Below are 23,409 nucleotides of genomic sequence, written 5' to 3'. Positions count from 1 at the left end.
AACCCCAGTAGGATCGCACACAAAAGGTTAGCAGAGAAGGAACAAAGCGAGACCTGACGATGTGTGCAAATACCACCGTCACTGAAAGCATCAGCATCAAAAATAGCTCTCTGCTATGCACAGGGGCCAAGACCTCAGAATAAACACATCAGAAAATGGCAAAGCTGCCATGACTAACTGCTTGGGTAGCTGTTTGTGAAAGAACACTTTTCCTTCCTTCCCTCTTCCTTGAAACAAAATACCCTGTCCTTAGGTCACACATCCTACCCTGACAATTAGTCTCAGTCCATCACCGGACAACATCGCTTGATGAAAATGAAAAAGTTTCAATCAAAGTGGCCATGGTATCAGACAGACACTTTGGCAAACTTTTCCTTGCCCCTTTACAAGCACTTTTTAGCATTTTAGCACTTTTCTCCTGTCTGTTTGTGGAACAAAGGATTAAAGATGTTGGGTAGGCGCAGGAGCTGCCCATAAAGCAATCCTTTTGTCTCTCTTTATCTCTACTGCCAGAAAACAGACAAATGCACATACACATCCACTCAAACAAACACGCACACAACCTCCATGCCAATAATCCAGGATTAGAAAAGCATTTTTTTTTTCATCCAGGCCCCATCCTGAACCCCTCGTTCACCCTCTCCCTCCTCCAGTTACCTGGCTCGGACTAACCGTGGCCGTGCATAGTTAATGAAGATAAGACAATCTGGTCTCCAAGTCAACGGCACTCTCCCGCCGTCCCGCTGTTAATCTCTGAAGCTGTCTGCAAACACAAATCTCATGGGGAGATCAAATTTCATGTCTGCTGAAATCTCAGACTGAGATGTGGCAGTGTTCGCCAGCCACGCATCAGCTTTGCTGTACAAGGCGGTCTACACACTGAGGGCACTTTTACATGCCTGTACACTCCCTTTGTCCCTTGGTACACTGGCAGTGCATGTTTTCAGTGGGAAATGCTTGTTCTTTGTTTGTCGCTGTTTGTTGACATCTTTGTGAAGATTACCAAGAAAATTCAAATCATGCAGCATGTGGAAATGCACCCCTGTCCTTCACCTGGAACCAAACGTCCTTCCTGGAAACTGATTTGCATCTGAAAATGGTCTTTCAAGTATGCCGGCATTCCAGTCTGGATGTCCAAGAATGAGAAACACTATCACAACAGCACTGTTGTAATCATGTCCTAGACATACTTAGCATTTCTCAACACTAATTGCACTGTCGAACTGCAGCACAAGAATTGCTGGCACCCATTTGTAAAAAGAAAAGGGAAAAAAAAGGGGGTTTAAAAAAAAAACAAAAAAAAAACAAAAGGGAAAAAAAAATCTTTGTAATTAAAGTGTTTAATCACACACAGAATAAATTTGTCTTAACGTTTTAGAATTTTTTATTTATTTGTTTGTTTTTTATGATATTAAAACCAACGTTAATTAACCATAAAGAGGTGGTAGCTCTGAGGTTAGGATGAAGGACTTTTGATCAGAAAGTCACAAGTTGAAGAGGAGGCCACTGCTGGGCCCTTGAGCAAGGCCTTTAACCCTCTAGTTGCTGCTCAGTTGTATAAATAAGATAACTTGCCAAATGTCATAAATGTAAATAAAAATACATTTTCCATTTCCAAGGATGCAAATAATTCTGGAGCTGACCATAGACTAGAAAACTCTACTGCTGTTATGCAACATCTGCTCTTGCAGTGTAATACTATAGGGACTGTCAAAAGCATTATAATGTTCTCCTTAACACACAGCTCACAATATCAAAAAGATGTTCAGTCACAAAAACTTACCATAAGACAAGAAGGCAACAGCTTGAACAAAGTAGAGCTGCACAACATTTATCTTACTTTCTAAAAACTGTGGGAGGTTAGCCGGTAAAATGGCTTTCACCTCGAAAACGAACACTGCAGAAATAAAAAATAAACCCAGGTCTGGTTTTTATTTTTTATATATATATATATATATATATATATATATATATATATATATATATATATATATATATATATATTTGTATATTTGTATATATACATATTTGAGGTGCTCAGAAAGTCCTCAAAAGCAGAGAATGAAGGACTGTAATAAGCCACCAAATGGCAAAAAAAATGTAATAAAAAAATCCACTATATGGATCAATAAAGCTATTGCAGTACACTGACGATGTGTGGTACAAGGCAGGGCTGGATCTTTGACTTTTTGTTTCCACAGCTGATAGTTTTGCTTCACTGCGTATTTTTTTTATATCTTTTTCTGTTAGCAATGATGATAAACACATGAGATTTGGGGGCTCTTTAGAGCACAAAAAGCTTCGGATCAAACAGCAGAAGCTGAAAAGGTCATGTGGAGCGTGAGGTCAGTGTGAAGAGAATTGTGTAAACATGCAGGGAATGGGCACTGACTGCATGTTTTGAGAGGGCTCACTAGCAGCACTCGGTAATGCTCTGGCACCCTCATCCATTTTGGAGCAAGATTGTGGAAAATAGCAGGTCAGCCATGTATGTGTACGTGTGTGTGTGTGTGTGTACTGAGCAACTGTACTCCACTAATGGCACTCTTGGTTTTGGACTGCTGGAGTCGGTGTGAGTGAAGTTTGAGCCAAGAGGCCCTGCTTTTCCTTCTCCTTACCACTAAAGAAAAACACTGCTCCTTTCAGCCAAAGTCCAGCACACACACGACTAAAATACAAAAACTGCATGTCTAGTCTTTTACCTAGAAATCTTCTGAGCCTTCTGAAAAACGCTAGCATGAAAGATAATGAGCTCTGGGAGTACAGCTAGAGTTCATATTAATATGGGAATCTTTCATCTGATCCTTTTCCCCTGCTGGTCCGGCCGCTCAGAGACGACCCACACACCTGAGGCTTAGAGAACAAGACAGCGTGAGCAAGATTGAGTATGAGGGAGGGTGAGGGAGAGAATTTCGGCTCCATTAAGCCATGTTATACGGTGCTTGTGCACCCTGACTACCACTGACAGGTCACCTGGGTCCCAGGCAGACTGCGGTACAGCACAAATCTCCAGCAGTGCCAGTAAAGCTCAGAAGGCTCATGCACACACATTGTGACATTGTCCCAGTACAGCAAACCGATTTCCCTTTCAATCTGCAGATCTAAAAATGACTCTCTGTTTACTGACCTTTGCGTTCGGCCCTTATAGGACCATCACTTCCTCGATCCAGCTGAACATTCACAAAACACACTGTGGTGCAAAAATAGTGCTGCATTTTGTGCATGTGTGTATGAGCTAGATAGAGGGAGAAAGAGAGAGAAAGAGTGAGAAAGTACATTGTTGATGGAGAAGAAGAATTTTCAACATCCACTGATTACATACACTCAGGCTGTCAAAATTTATCTTTATTTTATATATATATATATATATATATATATATATATATATATATATATATATATATATATATATATATATATATATATATAATTTATCAAACACAACAAATTTCTTTGCTCGATTTTGCTTCATGACCCACCACTTCTCTTTTTAATAAATAAAAAAAAAACGTAAATATATATATATATATATATATATATATATATATATATATATATATATATATATATATATATATATATATATATATATCTTTAAATATTTGACATACAAGTCGTAATTAGTGAGCACTTTCAGATCTCGAACAATGTTGTATTGTGCATGCGGTCCACCATGTGGGTGCAATACACAAAAAGGCTTATATCTTACAAAGTAAGTATAGTATAAAGAATCTATTTGGTATTTGATTTAAAATATCTGAATAGAAATAAAAAATTTAAAAATTGTAGTGTTTGGCAGCAAAACAACAATCCAAAAGATAAAATAATAAACTGAAGTTTTGCCCTGACCCTCTTGGCAGTGTATGACATCTGGCAGAGATCCAACAGATGTGTCGAGTTGTATGTGTATGGGGTGAATAGTACACCTGCTGTGAGAATTGAAGGCAGTTTAAGCATTAAAAGCAAAAATTTTAAAATATTTTATAGTGGAATAATTAAATGGTGATAAAGGTTTCTATTGACCATTTTGTCTTTCCCCCTCCTCATTTTTGTAATTTCCTTACTAATATTTTACTCTTTTAATATTATAACTATGAAATGAAGGACCATCTGTGACTGTGGTGATAATAAAAAGAACATCTGTTAAGACCTTACTCACTAAATATGCTGCTGTTGTCTATTTCAGTCTGACCTGAAGTGCAGCACTTCACTTTAATGGCCTTAAAATACCTCTGCAAAAAGAAGGCAGATTTTACAGTATGTGTATTCTGTATTTGCGTGAATGTCATACTCACATTCTTGGCTAAAAATCAGTTACTAAGTATGTACTGAGTATGACTCAATAAATAAAGTTCTTTGATAACATTTAGTTATCAAACTAAACTACGGCTAGGCCGTAGTATAATTTCCTTTGTTTAAGAAAGCAAACACATAGCATAGCATGCTTACAAACACAGAACAAAGCACTGCTGGTAGATTGTGCTCTGGGCTTGTACAATATTAAATGTAAATATTAAACTAAATACTTAATATTTTTATTCATTAAAATTCAGCTGCATTTGCTAAAGTAGCCCTAGCCCTGAAATATTCTGCTTGTTCTAACTATGACTCAAGATTGGTTAGCTTAGCTGGCTAACATTAAAGCTAACTATGAAGGTTGCATTTCATTTCACTTTGATGATCATATTTCCTAGTTGTTGTTTTTTTGTTTGTTTGTTTTTTTACCTCAGATATTTTCTCTTTTTAGAATTTGAAACTGGACTTAAAAAAAAATGCATTAAGAAATAAATTAAACTAGTGCTAAATTGCACCAAGAAGTGTAGTTGAAGCTGTTAAAGAGATACCATTACCCTCATCCAAATAAACTGAAGTGCTGGTGATGTTTTTGGAGGTGCAGTGCTCGATGCTGGCTTGTTTTTGCTCTTACCTAAACTCCGTGTTCACATTCAGGGCTGTTTAGCAGGTTAAGCAAGATGCTCACTGTTTACCCAATATGTCTCCACGAGTCATCTCGGATAAAGTCAAAAGATGGTGTCTGAGAAAACCCTCTAACCATGTGTTCATTACTCCAATTATCATCAGTGACAGTTAGCTACGTGTTTGCATGTGTGCACCGTGCACAGGCCAATAGTTGGCCATGTAATTAGTCAGCAGTGGTGTGGAAAGGTATTGGTACTCTGTGATATTAAAGAGTTTGGGGCAGCACAATAGGTGGTGTGTATGTGTGTTTCTAGCTAATTCAATGCTGAGGGAGCTGAAACCGTGCTAGCAAGCCTTAGTGTTTGTGTGTGGGGGACAGCTGAGTGTCAAGTGTAGAGAGGACAGTGACAGCTGATGCACGACAGGAAGCTGAGAGTGCCACTGCACTGGCTTATCTGCCAAAACAGCTGGAGCGCTTGCCACCCCCTATCGAGGGAGGCCAGTGGCTCATGGGGCTCACGCAGAGAGCGAGTGTGCACACATATACCCTCACACAGGGTAGACAGCACTTTTAACCTGTTTTGCTTAACACTCTTTCCTTCCCCTCACTGTCTAGCTTCATCGCCTCCAGTCTCACATCCATAATGCATGGAAGCTGGATTTGGCCTTTTACTGAGCGCTTCAGCTACTTTCTCACGCCTTCGCCACACCACCTGCATTGGGAAAGAAATGGCTCGGTGCTAAACAGCTTGAGTGAGGATGTGACACGCACACACGCGCAAACACACACACACACGGTTCACAAAATGATTCGAGCCTAGTCCAGCACAGGCTGAAAGATCCACATCTGGAGAATATTGCCATGTCTCATACGCCACTTGCAAAGTCGATGCAGGCTGAATCAAAATACTACAATGAACGTCTGTGTGTGTATGTGTGAGACTGTGTGTCTCACTGCAGCATCACAGTGGCACCTCCTCTGTCTGCCACTGTAATGAAATTAGAGCAATCTCTGTCTGATTTATGGCAGTGCCATGTCTGAAAGCACCTCTTTTACATAAATGAGAGCCTCTCCTACAGCCCACGATTCATCATCCAGTCGTTCTGATGGATCCATCCGTCTTCATTCAGGCCTCACACCATTGCAGCGCCACTGCAGTCCCCGCTCTTCCCTGCAGTCTCTTCAAGAAAGGTGGTTGGGGTAGAAGATTGGTATGATAGCTCACAAACATTTAACCTCCTTGTTTTCTTTAAACAGCTCACACACTAACAATTCAGAGTGAATGAACAGCCTGGTTGACTCCAACAGCTTGTAAAAAAAAATCAAGGTCCAACATAGACCTTTCTATATACTGACACCTCAAAGTGTTTCCAGTGCAGACAATTATTTCAATGCAGAGACGGATATGGATAAAACTCAACACTTAATACACTGTGAATGCTGCATACAGGCTGGCACAAACACATGCCCAGGCACAGCAGGCAGCAGGTATTGCCACAGAGGTGTGAACCGACATTGGCAGGGATTCCGTGTACGGACGTGTCATGGAAATCTTGGCGTCAGGGTTGGATAGCCTCTGTACTGGGACAAAAACAAAATAAATCCTCTTTGGCAACCTCTACCTTTGCACAAATCAGGCTTCTTGCTCCCTCTAACACACATTCTCACTCTTACTCTTTTCTGACATGTTAATGAAATAATGAGACAGCAAAATAATAGTAATTCAGCATCCCTAAAATATTCGTATAAATTTCACTGCATTCCCGACTGCCCAAATCACCATTCTTAAGACTATTTAAAATGATACTTTCATTGCCATCCAATCTATAAGAATAGCCGATTCTCCAGATTAAGGAGTCACTGCAGCCCAGCTGTAAGCAATCACAACATGAAAGCTGTACAGCTAATCGCAATCTGTTTCTGAGGCTGCAAGAAACATCGCTTCCTGGTCAAAATCCAATGAGATCAGATCAGGCCTAGCACTGGACAAAATGCAGGATCCAAGAAAGCACAACTGGTGAACCGGTGTCAGGGTCATGAGCACCCACAGCTTATTAATGGGCACAAGGAGAGAAAGACCTGTCTGGTCTGATCCCATGGAAGAGCTACTCTAGCAAAATTGCTGAAAAAGTTCTGCTGGCTGTGATAGAAAGGTGTCAGGACACACTGTGCATCACAGCTTGCAGTGTATGGGGCTGGGTAGCCACAGACTTGTCAGAGCTCACATGCTGGCCTCAGCTCACTACCAAAAGTGTTTACAAAGGACATGTGTACAAGGTACAATAGTACAAGGTGGATTGGTCTGATGAATCTCATTTCTTTTTCTTACGCATCAATTACCTGTGGAACAGATGACTCTAGCAGGCACTATGGGAATTAGAAAACTCAGCAAAGGCATTGTGAATGTTATTTTACCACATACAACATTGTTGTCTAGCAAGAACAGCCCTTCATGGTGTCAGTATTCTCTAATAGTATTGGTCTTTTCTCTGCAAGATAATGTGCCATGCTCACTGCAAAAATTGGTCAGAAATGATTTGAGATACAACAAGTTGTTGCCTTGGCCTCCAATATTCCCAAGATATCATTCTATGGGATGAGCAGGACAAACAAGTCTCATCCGTGACGACCCCAAATTGAAACTTAGAAGACTGAAAAAATCTGTTGATGCCAAATACCACAGTACACCATCAGATGTTTTGTGGAGATCATGCCTTAAAGAGCTGCATATGCAGCAACCGGAGGACACAACATTAGTTAAATAGCAATATATGGTCTAGTGAAAATACCTGTTATGTTGACACATCTAGAGTGAACATAATTTTTCCTGTTTATATTTTTCATATTTAAGAAATGTGGGCAAGAACTAAAACACAGCGGGGAGGAAAAAAAAAAATAAAAATCATCCACAAGCTTAACATGTTTATTTTTTTGCCCAGAGTGGTATTTTTGTGCAGAATTCTAAGGCTGTACATGCAAAGATTATATGGCGAATAATCTTTATATAAAATCCTATATAAATATAAAATCCTATATAAAATATATATGTAGATGTTCACATTTTTTCAAATCTGTTTGGAAGTTGCTGGAAGATTTACAGCTCTTACAGGGCGCCATTATTTAAACAGGAAAGCTGGAAAATTGTTGAGATGGTGAAGTGTTCTGTAAGGATATTTTTAATGAGTATTATGCAAATTGTCCTCCAAAGTCAAGTCTTCAATCAAAGCTATTTTCCTGTAAATTGTTCAGGTCCTCTGTAAATTGATATGCCTTTTTTGTCTTTTAGAAATAGTCAAAAAGGACTTTTGACTGTTTATAGCTGCTCTAACTGCAGGCCCAACAGGAATAATTTTATCTTGTAAATACTAGTACCTATATGAAAAACTTCAATGTATTCAAGAAGGAATAAAAAAAATAAAAATGATTTAAACAGCCTGGGTGTGTTGTTATTAGAAAACAAGCCACAATAGGATGGTGTAATGGAGCCTGACAACGCTGAGTTACTGTTACACCCTGAAAATTCATTATTAACCTAGAACATGTATTTAAATCCTTACTTAATTGGTGATTATTCCATTTTTCCTCTCTGCTTTATTTTATAAGGTATTTAAACATTAGCAGGTAGCGTTTCTCAACATGTATAGTTATATAGTGATATGTAGAATGTAGTAATACATATATCCTTTACCAGCAGTGTGAAGATCACTGCAGAGATGATTTGAGCCAAGTCGGTTTGCAGAGGATGCAGGAGGAGGGCTACAGAGAAGGCACCTGCCTAATCCAATGTGCTAATTAACCTTAGTGCTGCTGAAAAAGAACAGGTGGAGGAGGAGAGGAAAGGATGGATGGATTTGTCTAATGAACGTCTCGGCTCTTTCTGGCTGATCAGCCCCCTGGGGAGGCCTTCTGCCTTAGCTGATGGCTTCAAACAGTACAGACTGTCAGAGAAAAAGTAGAGCTCTATTCAAGAGAACCGTTCGACACAAGGATCGATGAGGATTGAATGTTTGCATGCGGTAAATGTTAGAATAATGGCACAAACAAAAATAGGACAAAGAAGGTGGATGCAGTCATGTTTTTTTTCCCCCTCTCTCTCTAAATCTTAAGAAGAAGAGAAAAAAAAAGACCAAATCAAACTTGTCTTGAGCCAAGGGCACTTCAATGAACAGCTTTCCTTCATGCTGTATAGACGATGTCTGTGTGCACGTGTGTGATGGGATTAAAATCAAGGGGTCTTCATCATACCTGTGTGCGTTTGCCCCTGCCCTTGAGTCCCACTCCTGTCCTTCTGAGAGCTGTCCTAGTTTCAGCTCACACACGCTGTGATACCCATCTTTCACTGGAGCCAAAGCCTTCTCTCTCTCAGTCAGATTCATTTTCCAGAGCTATTGTTCAGTTGGCACACTCCTACACCCTTATATCACTTCTACAATTCTGCTTTCCCAGCAACAAGGACACCACAAAATGAGCAGATCTCTTCTCCATACTTCTAATTTAGGCCATGGATGTCGATCAATAATTAATGGATAAAATTGTTTAAACTCCAGAAACATTGCTATAAGCCACGTTCTTTCAAAAAACATTCTGATCTGTTGAGATAAACACCATTATTGTTCATAATTTCATGATTAATCGATCATAATAATGCTATTGTAGTGGTTCGTTAGCTTACTCCAGATTTAACCACAGAACAAGTCGTGGCAAACCCACATCCTCCATCACTCTTTACAGATACAAACACAATGCGAGAGTGAGACAAGGTGGCAGAGGATTAGCAGACCCGCCTCTGATTCACTGCAGACCTTGGCATTGCCAACAGTAAATGGCTTGAAATTCTATAACTATGTGTTTTTATTAGCTATTGTATCTCAAAGCAAGTGATCCTAAAGGTTGCAAAAAAAAACAAAAAAAAAAAAATATATATTAAACGGGTCATAATTGATTTATTATAATTTTTTGTTTGTTTTTTTACACAGGCAGCTAACAAGCTACATGCATAGCATAGCTACAGACTCAGTCATCATGTGCACATCAAATGTTAAGTAAATGTTTAAGTAATTTCCACATTACATTTTGGGAGGATACAGGTTCAGAAAAAAAATTATATAAAAATCTACCAAGAAAAAAAAACTGCCTGTCAAACAGGAGCAAAACTCCATATCAGTTTCAAGCCCTTTGAAACTCCCGTCTCTCCAGTGCTGAAAAAATCCACCAAAGTTCTCTCGTTGTCTCATGTTTCTGGCAGGTTTCTTTTCCACTATGCGTCTTGTGGAACTGAAACTTTGGGTTGAAATCTGCCTTTTCAATGTGCATCAATTACTCTACCATAATCCTAGACTTATATACTCTCCAGTCAAGCTAGTACTTCACTTCCTGGCAATTTTTCTTCTTCTTGCAAAGATGTTTTCTTTTGCGATTAAATAAAGATATGATGGTCAACAATGTTTTCTTTTTCCTCAGCAGCTATTTTAGTCCTAGATGAGCTGTTTGCAAAGAAAAGCTTACATGCAGCTATGAGTAATATGCAATGGAAAATACACAGACTGCAATCATCTTGGATTGTGTATATGAGATTCATGGTTAATTCAGGGTTCAGTTCAATTCAGTGTCTATACGCTTTCAGAGTTTTGAAGGAAGTGGCCACATAGGCAAAGCTTCTAACAGATTGTGCCTTTTAAATGTTGCTGAAGCCATTACCCATACAACCCTTGTTAGCCTTAAGCACTTCCCAAAGGTAGGCTAACATTGAGGCTGTGGCAGGAGGAAAAGCATGTGGTGCAGATTTAGGCCAGATCACAGCCTGCACTCTGCATCCTCATAAGGCTCTTCAAGGGGGCATTTGGCATGCTGGATAGAGGTGAACTGGGCGCAAAGCAATAAACCCTTGTGCCATTTTAGACCTGCCTTTAGCACAAATATCAATCCTAACAATTTTCACAAAATAATATACTTTTTTTTTTTTACCAAAGCATTTTATGTTAGCGACCTGCGGCTCAGAAGGAATGACTAAGTTCTCTCTGGAACAATGTGTTTTTGATTACATATTCATAACGCTGATCCAGAGTTATGTGTTTACCAAATACTTAACCTCAATGGTTCATATGACACACAGAGGGCTGCCGAAGTTTTATTCACTTCAGAAGGTTTGGTCAATATTGCCAACAGATGACAAGCCTTTGAGGGCTTTCAAAATGGTCTCAGTCTGCTCCTCGAGAGTTGTGTATTGACTAAAGTGCTATATAAAACCTGCTCACCACTAGTTCCCTCCCTCTTTCCATCCCTTCACTCCCTTCCCTCAGAGCAAGAGCTCCTCGGGGGCTTAAATCAACTCTTCACTGGTCATGGCTCCGTCTCCATGGATACAGCTAAACGGGCGCTTTCCATGTGTGGTGATGGCACAGAGGGGCACGTGTGAGGGCCAAGACAGGCACATGCAGGGCACAAAGACCCTAAGGAGCTCTCACTTCCAAAGCTCTCTTTCTGCTTCCTCCAAACCTTCTAAAGCTGCCAAAATGGAGAAGCAGAGACAGACAGGGAGGTGGAGAAAAAAAAAAAATGAGAGAGAGAGAGAAAGAGAGAGGCTGAATAAGGCTTTGGAGAAGCATGCCGGGAGGAGTGCACAGCAGAATCAGAATGTTAATGATGCCCAGAAAGCAATAAGGGAACATTCTCTCTTTCTCTCGCTCGCTCAATGCTGCTTTCCCTCTAACAAGAAACTGTGGGTTGGGTGGGTAGAGAGGCCAAAAGGAAAGCAAGCCATTTCTGGATATGAGCACTTATTTACCGTTCCCATCTGTCTGGTGCTTGATCGGCTTCTTCCTTTGCTCTCTATCTTCCACCGCTTGCTCTTCTTCCTTCTCAACGTGCACTCTCTCTCTCATCCTAAATCTGTCTCTTTCTCTCACTCACTCGGCTGTCTATGATGTATGGCTTCATTTTCAGGCCGGCCTTTTCTGGAGAATAAGATTACAATCTGGGCAATTGAGCGGAAACTGGTGCGCGGAGAAAAAAGAAAAAAGATGGGTACAAGAAAGACTGAAAGGAATTGTTGCCCTTTTTAGACTCTGTATTGCTGTTGTTTAAAAAGGTACACGTTCACAAAATGCAGGCGGAAACTGCAGCGATATAGACGTGCATTATAGAGGGAGGTGCAGCTGAACGACAAAAAAAGCATGCATAACAGGAGCAGGCTGCCAGGAGAAAAATGGATACACACTTTGGCCTTTCAAATGGCAGGCCTCGTTATCATTCCTCCTAAAAGGGCAAAGACACCAAGAAACACAAGATCATTAATGCACAAAAAAATGGGCATAAACCTGCTACCATGGAGTGTGTCATGCCAACTGAGAACAAAGTTGGACTACAACTTGCGTCCAAAAGCTAGATTTACTCAGCATATTACGACTCTATAGCAAACAATACAGAATATATATATATATTTTTTTAATTGTTTTGCTATCCTAAAATATCATAATAAACTGTTCCTCTTTAAAGCAGGGTATGTGCTAGAAAGTTAATTGATTGTTTTAGAATGTAAAACCTAGCAGTAAACTAAATAGTACAGGATCAGTAGAGACATCAATCCAAAAACAGAGACCATCATCAGTCAGCACCATTCTTTGTAAACTCTAAACGTACTTGAAATTCTGAAAGTAATAATTTACATTTGACGTTTCATTCATACAACTGGGCCCAGAAGTGACAGCTTGCACACAGAAGAACCACTGACCTACCACTTTCTTCAAAAATGCAAACCAGCCAATCTAGCAACAATCATGTCACATCCAAAATTTATGATATGCTAATGTTTGACATCAACATTAGCTGAAGCTCTTGGCTTGTATGTGTGTTGCTAAAGCACACGATTGGATAATGGCATGAATGAGCAGGTGTAAAGTAGAAAAAGAGTATATGCATTTCTTGTATGAAAAAGTGTGTGTGGTGAGAGAGTGAGAGAGTGTGAGAGAGAGAGAGAGAGAGAGAACCTGTCCAGACTGAAAAGTTTACAATCCAGGTATTGGTTTGCATTTTGTCCTAGTGGGAGAGTTCATTTTGAGAGCTCTGCACGCACATACTTGTCTTTGCAAGTCTCCATAGAAATCTCAAAACACATCCAAGTACATTTCTGTGCTGCACATTCAGCAAACACCACCCCTGAATTACAATGGACCTCTGGGATTTTAACCTAAGGAATAACCCCAGGAAATATTTAGACTAGATTACTTTTGTATTCCCATACTAGCATGGATGTATTTTTCTATTGCCATCACAGAACAAACAGAACTGCAAAGGTTGGCATATACATTTTAACACATTTCAAATACTGAAAAAGTCATGGCTGTACTGACTGACGGAAGCTACCACAGTTAATACTAATTCCACAGGGCACAACATGGCTAATACAAATCACATTATCTGCTGCACCAACACCACCTCTGCTCACACACCATATGCTTTAGTAATCATGACCAGAGTCTTTGACTGGGACTTAATTGGTTTTCGTGTGTTGAACAGAAGTCTAGTAATGAGCACTGCGCTCGGGTCTGGTCGATGCTTGCTCTAAACTAGCTTAATCTCCCTGAGATTGAGAGTGGAGTACAAGATCTGTTTTCTGACCAGAAAACAGAGTGAGCCGACCTTGTGAAGTTTCAAAGTGAAGTAAAGAATGGCAGACGCTTCTCTCCCAACTGTCCTCTTATGATACAGATGACCATTCAAAATTAAACAATATATACATTTACTTAGTCACGCTACAGAAGTACGGATTACTCATGTTTTCAACATGTAGCCTTCTAATGTAACCTTTTTTTTATGGAATGTGCAAAAATAAAACACCTAGCCACCTTAACAGCCTTTTATCGGATAGAGCAGATTTTGGCGTTGATGGGTAGTAATTAGTATTTACTGTGAATAAGTATAGGATGCCATTAGTGGCGCTTTGTCTCAGAGACCTTGGTGGTGAATACTGTATGTGTCTCTAGCTGACTAGGGATCAGGCCTTAACGTGAAAGGCCTAATCAAACGTGGCACATGGGTGCAGCAGCCATTGGAGAAAGTGAATGAGCGGCTGGCTCGTCTCTCAGATGACATGGCTGATTTGAATATCAAAACAGAATGTAAAACGGTGATTAAAACTCAATTATGCCTCACACAGCTGAAAAGTCAATTAGAGACTTCTGAGGCCTGGAGGAGACAGATGCCAAGGTGAAGAAGGGGAAAGGAAGCAGTGGCAGCCCTGGGGAAGTGCTGATGGCCAAGATAAGAACAACATGTGTGAGGGAACTGGGTCTGCCATGCTCACATTCACTCACACACACACACACACACACACACACACACACACACTCACAGCACGACACATTTATTCAGAACCATATTTATCTCTAGAGGCAGCCATCCGAACATGGAAGGAGAAATAAAAAAATAAAAGCTTTCTGTCAATTCCATCATGACCCATCCATAAATTATGAGCAATTTACATCATGAGAGATTCATTTGGGAGAACTGAGAGCAGTCAGACACAAAGAGAGAGAGTGGGGGAAAAAAAGAAAAATCACATAGCTCTATATTGAAATGGGGCTCCATAGAGAGTTCCCAGTGCCCCCACTGCTTCAAGCCCCTCCTCATTGATCCTGAATTACTTATTTATGCCTCTATAATGAGTGCTGAATATAGAGAGGGGAGCTGGATAGACGTAGTGAGGCAGACACAGGGTTTTGATCAGAGCAATGTAGCCATGGGGGAGTCCTTTCCCTGCACTGAAATCCATCAGACCTTGAACCTGCAGGCGGCCAGCAAATCAGCAAGAGAGGGGCGCTTTTCTGAACATATGTGGCGAAATCATGCCGCTAGCATTTAGTCAGTTTAGTGTGATCCCCATAGACCCTCTCCATGAAGAAGTGAAATGTTCAAGGGTTGGTCACATAATTTAACCCTGTACATCAAATATTCAACAAGTGCTTCTCTTCCGCCCCTACAAGGTCTCAAAGGTGACTCTGGAGGAGTCAAGGCAAAAGCGTTCAGAATGCAGGCAATCTGCTCATATCTGTGCAGCAAAGTCTATCATGTCAAGAGCAGAAAACATGCTGAAAGAAAGTATACTGAATATGACCCATTATTTATGTGTTTTCGGGGAGCCCTGGGGGCAAAAGGCAAGCATACAGTTGCATGCTTAGCTTATTGTTACAAGTTTTCTAAGATCTGAAAGATACCCTGACTATGGAAACGCAACAAACACTGTCTGGATTAGAAACTTAAAAAGATTATACAGTGAGAAATATAGGTGTGGGATAGAAACAACGATCTTGCCATTTAGAAATCTTTACAAAAGAGCATATTCCCAACATCTCCTCAAGCTGAAAAGAGGTTTCAAGCTATGTATTGATGTCAGGGACTGAACACTCCAATATGCTCTAGCAGTCAGCATTACCATTTGAAAGAGAGGACTGGAACAGGGTGGAACAATCTATGTGTGTGACAGAGAGAGAGAGAGAGAGAGAGAGAGAGAGCGAGAGAATGAACCTAGTAAACTTGACTCAATGATAGGCTTTGATACAAAACAAATATACTTCCTTTGAATTTTGTTCATATTTCTCTGGAGAAATAAAACATGCGTGGGCATGCATGTGCAAGAACACGTGTGTAAAGAAAGTAAATATTACAAAAATATAAAACATCAGTAGCTATAACCACCATCTGAGGAAGTCATAAATGTGAGTCCCAGCTCTGTTACTGCGCTGTCTTTAGCACGTTATAAAACCCCGCCGTTAAACAACCACCGAAATGCTATGCTGCAAAGTTCAGACTTTACGCCTTGCCTCCATGTTTAATTCAACTCTCTGTTGCATTATGCAAACTAGACATTTGAGATACAATAAAAAGAAATTTGCATCTGGCCGTGTACACATTTAAACCTGTCTCACTCTGATATGTCGATGCAAAAGTTCCTCACCTCAATGCTGGCTGTAGCTGGCTGTATTTTCCAAAATGTGCTACAGTCACCAACATTCACCACCTCTGCTCTGCTAGCAGGAGGGCCCTCTTTCTTTCCGGCTCTCATAAAGGTGTGAGCTGTGCTCCCCAGCTGCTAAATCGACACCATTGATTCCTTCATTTCCTCCTCCTCTTTTCTCATTGTCACACAAGGCCCAAGGACAAGGAGGTTCGAGCACGTGTTCACATGGTGCTTCGGGATTGCGGCCAACACGTGGCCTGCAGCAGGAGCCTGAGGCTATGTAAGAGTAGGTTAGTGGTGGATGATCCTTCAATCTGTGCCAATATCAACGTACACCAGCATGGGAGAACAACCAGACACATTACATTTCCCCTAATAAAGAAAGGTCTTGGGCGAGCAGCATGAAATCTTTGCAGCTTGGCATGCCATTTTCCTCTTGAATGCAATTTGCGTTGGAACCCTGTAGTCCATTATGCTGTTAAATGGATTGCATAGCAGGTATTCCCAGTTTCACTTTACTACTTTTAACTAATAAAGTCATAATACACTCTATAATACACAGGCATGATGTACAAATGCACCTGGCTGTTAATGGCACTTAAAGCTAAAGGGTTTCTTTTGTGTGGAATATGAAAAGAAAAAAATAAATATTATTGGTACAAAGGTTGAAAAATTATAAAGCAAAAATAAAATCCTCTACTCTACAATATGCTCCTATTTCTGCGAGTTACCCTAACAATGCCTGGAGAATTGGAGGAAAATGTTTACTCAGATGTCAGCTCAGAAACTTCAAAACATCCTCACACCTTAAACCTTAGGCATGAAAGAAACTTTCAGACAATGAAGGGAGGAAGAGAAAGTGAGAGCAACCAAAATAAACATGGAAGAAGAAAGAAAATCGTATCGATTGTATCAATATTACATTCTGGATTTTTTTTTTTAATTGTCACTCAAGTAAAAGCTAACCTGAAAAAAGTGAAATCCATAGTTTAGAAGGATAAGAAGAGAAAACCCAGTCATCCATGGAGACTAAAGGACTCAATTAAAAGGGCTGACTGAGAAGAGCAAATGTTACTTATGCGAGCTATTGAGTAATGGCAAATGCTGAGGAGTATATATGTAGACCTTTTTCAGGTGGTAAATAGACATGACTACTAGTCTCTATGCATATATTTATTACTGTGTCCTATCTAGCGTGGCTCATATTTAATTCCTTTGACAGTCTAGAGCACTAAATACAAAACAGATAGTATATATGAAGAACAGAAAGGAAGTGGCTATAAGGTGCATGCATGCATGTATCAGGTGCATGCACAAGATGCAACAGCACACAAAAATAAACAGCTAGCCAATCATGTGTCCACTAACTACTACTAGTCAAAAGTCAAGAAGCTTTTATTGTCATTTTAACCATATATAGCTGACGCAGTACACAGTGAAATGAAACAACGTTCCTCCTGAACCCTGGTGCTACATACAACAACAACAACAATCAGAGACAACAGAAAACACAGGGCTAAGGACTAGTAAGTGTTCACGTCACATAAAGTGCATCGTGTGCAACCTGGTGCAAATAGTGCAAAGAGAACACAGTGCAAGACAAATACACAAAACATAAAACAGCTTCGCCAGTAAACCTGTTGTAAAGAGACAAAGTGAACAGTAACAAAAAATTTCAACAAAATGTTGTGCAAGGAGCAATAGCAGCAATTCAGATACAATGTGCAAAAACGGCATGTAAACAGTACAGTACTACTAAGAAACCTGAAGGATTCACATGGTTCTTCAGAACTTTGTCACGGGCATTTTATTCTTATTAACCTGCTCCAATACTTAACAAGTGATATGAAGCAATTATGCTTAGATATACATTTGAGACTGCACACTGTTATCATAACTAGTGACTATATCATTGGTCCCATTACTATTTAGGCTTAGTGAGTGTTATAAGATTTGGGAGACAGCATTGAATGATCACAGAAAGACTACTGAACAAAACTAGCATCCATGAAATTAATCTACAATGACGCAGCATAACCAACATTAATATACTAACTTCTCCAAGTACCAGATATTTCAGCCAGAAAGTGCAAAATTTCATGATATATCCTGCAGCTTTCAAGCAAAGAAATAAATCTTCCATATCTACAACACCGCAAATCCCGATATGGGTAAAATATACCACTTTTGGAAGTGGTTTGAGAGTGAACTTTCACACTCCATTCGCAGATTACAGCAGTGCACCTCTGAAGGACAGTGGGGTGCATTCTGGCCCTTAACGTGATCTTTTCTTATACTTCACCTCTTAAAGTCTGGAGATTGAAGTTGTCTACGACGATAAATGCTCCATCTGAAGCTGCTCCATCCAACAATATCACAGGCCAATTAGAGAGCAACAGAATTGGAGCATTCCATTTCGGAAGAATAGAACCTACAATCACCATGGTAACACAGATGGTGGTCCTGAGTTGTGAGTTGTTCTAATGGTGGCAGTATAAAATGTTTTTTTTTCCAAAAACATTAAGTTTTGAAAAAGTGGGAAAAAGTCACACCATGACAACAGGGAAAATGGACAGTCTGGTTTATTATGGTTATGGAGCACAGGTACAGTTAAGCAGAAGGTCATACAGGCAAGAGAGTTCTTAGACACTCAAAATTGCCTCCTGTTATATATGAGAAAGCAATTTAGTTTTGGGGGCATCAATGGGATGAGGAGCAGATATTGCAAAAGTGCACAAATCCTTCACTTAAGTAGAAGTACAGATACTCATGTTTTAAAATTACTGACTAAAATGTTTCACTCAAGTAAAGTAAAGGCTCTAACTTGTCCTTTTTTACTTAAACTAAAAAAGTAACCATTACTACTAACTGTTTAAGTGTCATGATGGTAACTGGACCTCACATTATACAGTAATCCTTTGTTTATCGTGGAAGTTACGTTCCAAAACCGCCTGCGATAAACAAAAAACTGTGATTAAAACAGACGCCATCCCAAAAATGCCATTTTATGTATACAGTACTGTATTAACATATTACTTCATTTTATAATTAATAAGTATATTTTTATTAATATGTTTAATTATTTTAATATAAAACTCCATAAAAACTATTCGCTATAAGTTGTTTGGTCTATCGTGCTATCAGACAAAGTTTCCAACGCACAGTGCGGTTACCGTTTGCGTAATTTGAAGTAGTTTTTTATTTATATACAGTGCATTAAAAATTCACTCCACAGTGGCCGTGTAGAGCAGGTTGTGGCGCATGATTTTAAAGATAACACAGATTTCGTGGAAAGATTTCAAGCCGCTTTCCTGGAGACAATAAAACCACATCACGATACTGTGTGAGATTTAATAAATAAATACATGAGTGAAAAAAACAATGAGTTTCACTAAACAAATATTTTCTCTATAACCTACTCTACACGGGCCCTGCAGAGAACCGCTTTTTAAAACTCACCGTATTTGTATTTGAATGTAATGTGGATGTTAAATGTGCTACTGCATGGGTTTAGTTTTCAGATATTCTTGTGTGCAATTTCAGCAATAAACATTTTCTTTTCTCTCCCTTATTTGGTATTGCTCTTTAATACAGAAAAAGTACAGTCTTTTTAAGCACTTTCATTCCCCCACTCCATCACACGTGTGTATTTTGAGGTTCGTGACTTCTCAGCTCCTTCTACATGTACAAAACATTTGCTGAGAAAGTGAACATGAAAAATATGCAGACAGAAAGACAACCTGCAGATGACTCATCAAATAATAAATTCATTAGTTAGCCCACTGGGCATGGTAAAAGCTTCATTATGCTTGCCCAGGTCTGTATTTTGGTTGCCTGGAAACCTAACTGACTGGACTAATAAGTATTAGCTAACATAATATGATAAATTATGAAGGAGTTTATAGATAGTTACTGTACATGTATTATTATAGGATCTTGCAGCATACCATGTTTAACAAAAACTCAACATTTAATCTATGGGTTCTGTGCCGAAATGAACAATACCAGTGAAATCATTGGCAGTGCAATGTATTTTATAAACAAATGTTTTCAATCAAAAAGGTTTTGAAGGCAGATGACTCCAAATTCTTTTTTAATGTTAAATTATTTAATGTGAAGAGGCATTTTGATTGAAAAAGGTAGAGTTTATTTATTTTCTTTATCTTTTTCTTATTGAGAAACTGGTATCACACTACTTTTTCTTTTCAATGCATCTTCGAGTTTCCTTTCTTTTCTTTCTTGCGTTTACTTTTATTATTTAATGATAAATAATCTATAACATTTTCTACCTTTTTTCCTCTCTAACTGTTATTTACCATTCCCACCATTATCATGTGAAAGATGAGCCAAGGACTTTACAGTATCATACATTTATAAAGTTTTTTTTTTTAAAGGGTCGTATTGCAAAATTGTCTTCAGATATCATGGCTGTGTTCTGTGCTTGCAAATAAAAGATATTGTTCATCTAGCTATTTATCATTATTTTTATTATTTATTTTTTGGAAGTCAGTAGGAAATGTCTTTCTTTGGTTGTTGAACGTGCTTGTTCAGCAGGCAACTACATAAAAAAAAAAACTCTAACATCCCAGACACGAAATCTGCTTGTGTCAGACACCTGGGTTAGTGATTTGTCCACCTCTGCCTTCACTCACCAACAAACACCTACACCAATCTCTCAATGCTATCAAGTGGAGGTCTCTGCAGCTGGAGATTTAAAAGCAGTATCAGACCGTGTCACACTCCATTGTAAGGTCATTCATCACTGTGGAGGCGCAGGTCATAAGAGTGAGCATTGTTCAACCTCTGATTGCATAGACCGGGTTAATTTGTGAACAGCTGCTGCAGCAGAAATATTGTTCAGCAATCAGCCAAAATCAATCTGCTCAAGTGTACAAGTACGAGGGGTAGTGCGGGTCATAACGCTTCAGGTGTTCTATGTGTCCTTAGTGGTGCACGCACACATACACACCCACTCGAAGATATTTGTTCCAAAGCCCTGAAGCGGCTAATTTTCTGCAAACATCCGAGCGTTAGCTGCTCAGGGGATGAGAAAAATGAACTAAATACATTGCTTTTGATTGCAACTAAAAAAAACAATTAATCCAGTGCTGCTGTTTCTGCAGACCTGCAAGACTTTGATGCAAATCATCACAATCAAACAAATATGTGACTGCTGCAAAAAAAGCCCTAGGCACAGCGTTAAGAGATAATATCCTGGCTCACTGACTAAAATCTTAAAATCAGGGAAACGGGTCAGCAAAAATTATATATAAAACATTGCACAGAATTTTATTAGATGTACACTATGAACGTGCATTAATAAATACGAATAGTCATTAGGGTCAAAGTAAAAAAAAAAAATAAATTTAATAAAAAGAGTTTAAAAATAGAGACAAAGCTAAAGCATGCCATTAATGATACGGTCAGACAGCAAAGCTACATTTCAATAATATATAGATAGCATAACTGGCTTGAGCAATGCAGACAGGTTTTGCATCATATAAGCATGAAATAACATGAGTGTGCAGGCTGAGTTCGTGACAGGACTCTGCCAGGTTTGTCAGTGTGATTAATCTGGCCAGTTTTTCTACATTTAAAACGTCGGCCCTCCAAGAGAAAGCAGTTCCGAATCAGTTACTATTCAGGAACATTTTTCTAGTTTGATTAAATCACACAAACAAATGGCTCCAACTAAGAGTGATGAAGCAAAATGCAATAGCAAATGAAATACGACGTAATTTGTGGAACGTGGGGCCTAAAAACAAACAAACAAATTGTGCTAGATTGGGACTGGAAAATACCAATCATTTTACATCACAGCACTTTGCCAATGTCCTGTTGGTGTGCAGATTAGGTATGGACAATGTGGCATCAAGCAGTGGCAATCAGGACCATGCAGTTTAATAGCTCTGCCCTTTCTTGACGAGTGCTCACTTTTCTCACTGAGAGGGTAGAGGACTAATCCATTGCCCTGAGGGGCCACTTACGTTAATTGGCAGGTTGTGTGGGTACTGCTGTAGCATTAAACCCATAAGAGGCAGACTTTCTTCTTATCAGGAGTAATGGGTCCTTCATACCCATCATCCCTTTATTCCAATCAGTCCTTTGAGCAAGTTAGGCCTCTTGAATGCTGTTACAAATTGTTTAGCTAAATTAGATTAATGAGTCACAGAACGAAGGAGAAGAACTAAGACTATGCAATCACATCTGTGATGACCAGGCCGAAATACCATTTCTAGGCACAACACCTTCAAAGAACAAAAATGGTTTACATAAAGAACAACCGGCAGCCACACCAGGAAAACAAAAAAGGCAAAAAAGTATTAGAAAGTAGGTCATTGTTATTTGGTAGTGAATATGGAAAAAAAAAAAGGAGGTTACCCAAAGTTGTAAAAATCTAGTGAGCCAGCCAAGGTCCTTTAACTTGTTCATCTACTAGGGATAATTGTTTTTTGAGAATTTAATTGGTGATGGGCTTTTTCAATTCCCCTTCACCCTTTTTTAGCTCAGACATGCTTCGAAAGGAGGGAAGTTAAAACAGATAAAGCCAGAGAGCTAGTCATTTTATCGAAGGTCTTCTCCTGCTGCCTGAATACAGCCAAGAATATAGACCAATAAAGTGCAATGCAATGAGCTTCAATTTACAGGGAGGTCAGGAAAAGAACATGGAAGGAGAGAGAGAGAGAGAGAGAGAGAGAGAGATGCAGACAACATTGTTTAGGGGAAGAAGAGAAGGATTTTTCCCCCTCTCTCATTTATAACAAATCATTCGCAACGAAACAAATGTTTGTCATCCTCAAGGATATGCACATAAATAGTAGGATCCATTATTAACCCACAATCATCTCCTTCTGCCAGGATGTTATTGAAAAAGGCCGTGCTGGCGTGTTTTGGACCCACAGGATGAATGGGTGGTTGGAAACATATGGCACTAGACCCAAAGCAATGCAGAGCAGGATTTTTTTGTCACGCTACTATACAGTTTCAGGGGGAGCTGGCGTTTTTCTGCACAGCTACAACAGACCAGATTTTCATGAAGCAAACAGTCCATGTAAAAAGAAAAAAAAAAGGGAGGGAGGGGGGAGAGATAGAGAAAGAGAGAAAATTTGTTTTTTATCACTGGGCCACAACAACCAATGTTTGTGTAATTAATTCTGTAAATAACAGCTTCAATGATCACGAGAGCTAAATAAATAAATACATTTTAATTCCAATTTATGGAACCACCTTTCCCTTACTTTGACACAACACTGTCAAACACAACTCATCACGTTTTAATTTGTTTCCCACAAAGAAAAATGAACCATACCTCAATATGCTACACCACACGTTGGTTATGATTTTTAAAATTGCCTTAAAAGACAACACCACAGTGACTTACGTTGTCTTTTATTTAATGAAGTGCATTTGTCTTTTTAAGGTGAATTGTTACTCCTCAGTTAATTCACTGCCAAAGTTTTTTTTTTTTTTGCTTTTCCATCAATCTTGTGTAGTTATTGTTTTCCCATCCTATCTTTTGGGAATATCTCAGGAT

General features: G+C 39.3%; 1 protein-coding gene across 6 annotated transcripts in view; it reads right to left on the bottom strand.

Moving 5' to 3' along the window:
• Positions 1-23,409, bottom strand: part of sema6e (sema domain, transmembrane domain (TM), and cytoplasmic domain, (semaphorin) 6E) — a 124,012-nt gene that overhangs the window by 81,853 nt on the left and 18,750 nt on the right. Inside the window, exon 1 of one of the 6 annotated variants that reach the window (XM_046846364.1) lies at positions 15,873-15,966. The exons of the other annotated variants lie outside the window; for them this stretch is intronic. The gene's annotated coding sequence lies outside the window, so the exon portion shown is untranslated. Of the gene's footprint in view, positions 1-15,872; positions 15,967-23,409 lie in introns of those variants that run through there. 6 annotated transcript variants of the gene reach the window in all.

This window comes from Silurus meridionalis, chromosome 4 (genome assembly GCF_014805685.1).
Source record: "Silurus meridionalis isolate SWU-2019-XX chromosome 4, ASM1480568v1, whole genome shotgun sequence".
NCBI lineage: Eukaryota > Metazoa > Chordata > Actinopteri > Siluriformes > Siluridae > Silurus > Silurus meridionalis.
Note: the sequence above shows the minus strand (reverse complement) of the source record. Positions and strands in the feature narration are given on the sequence as shown.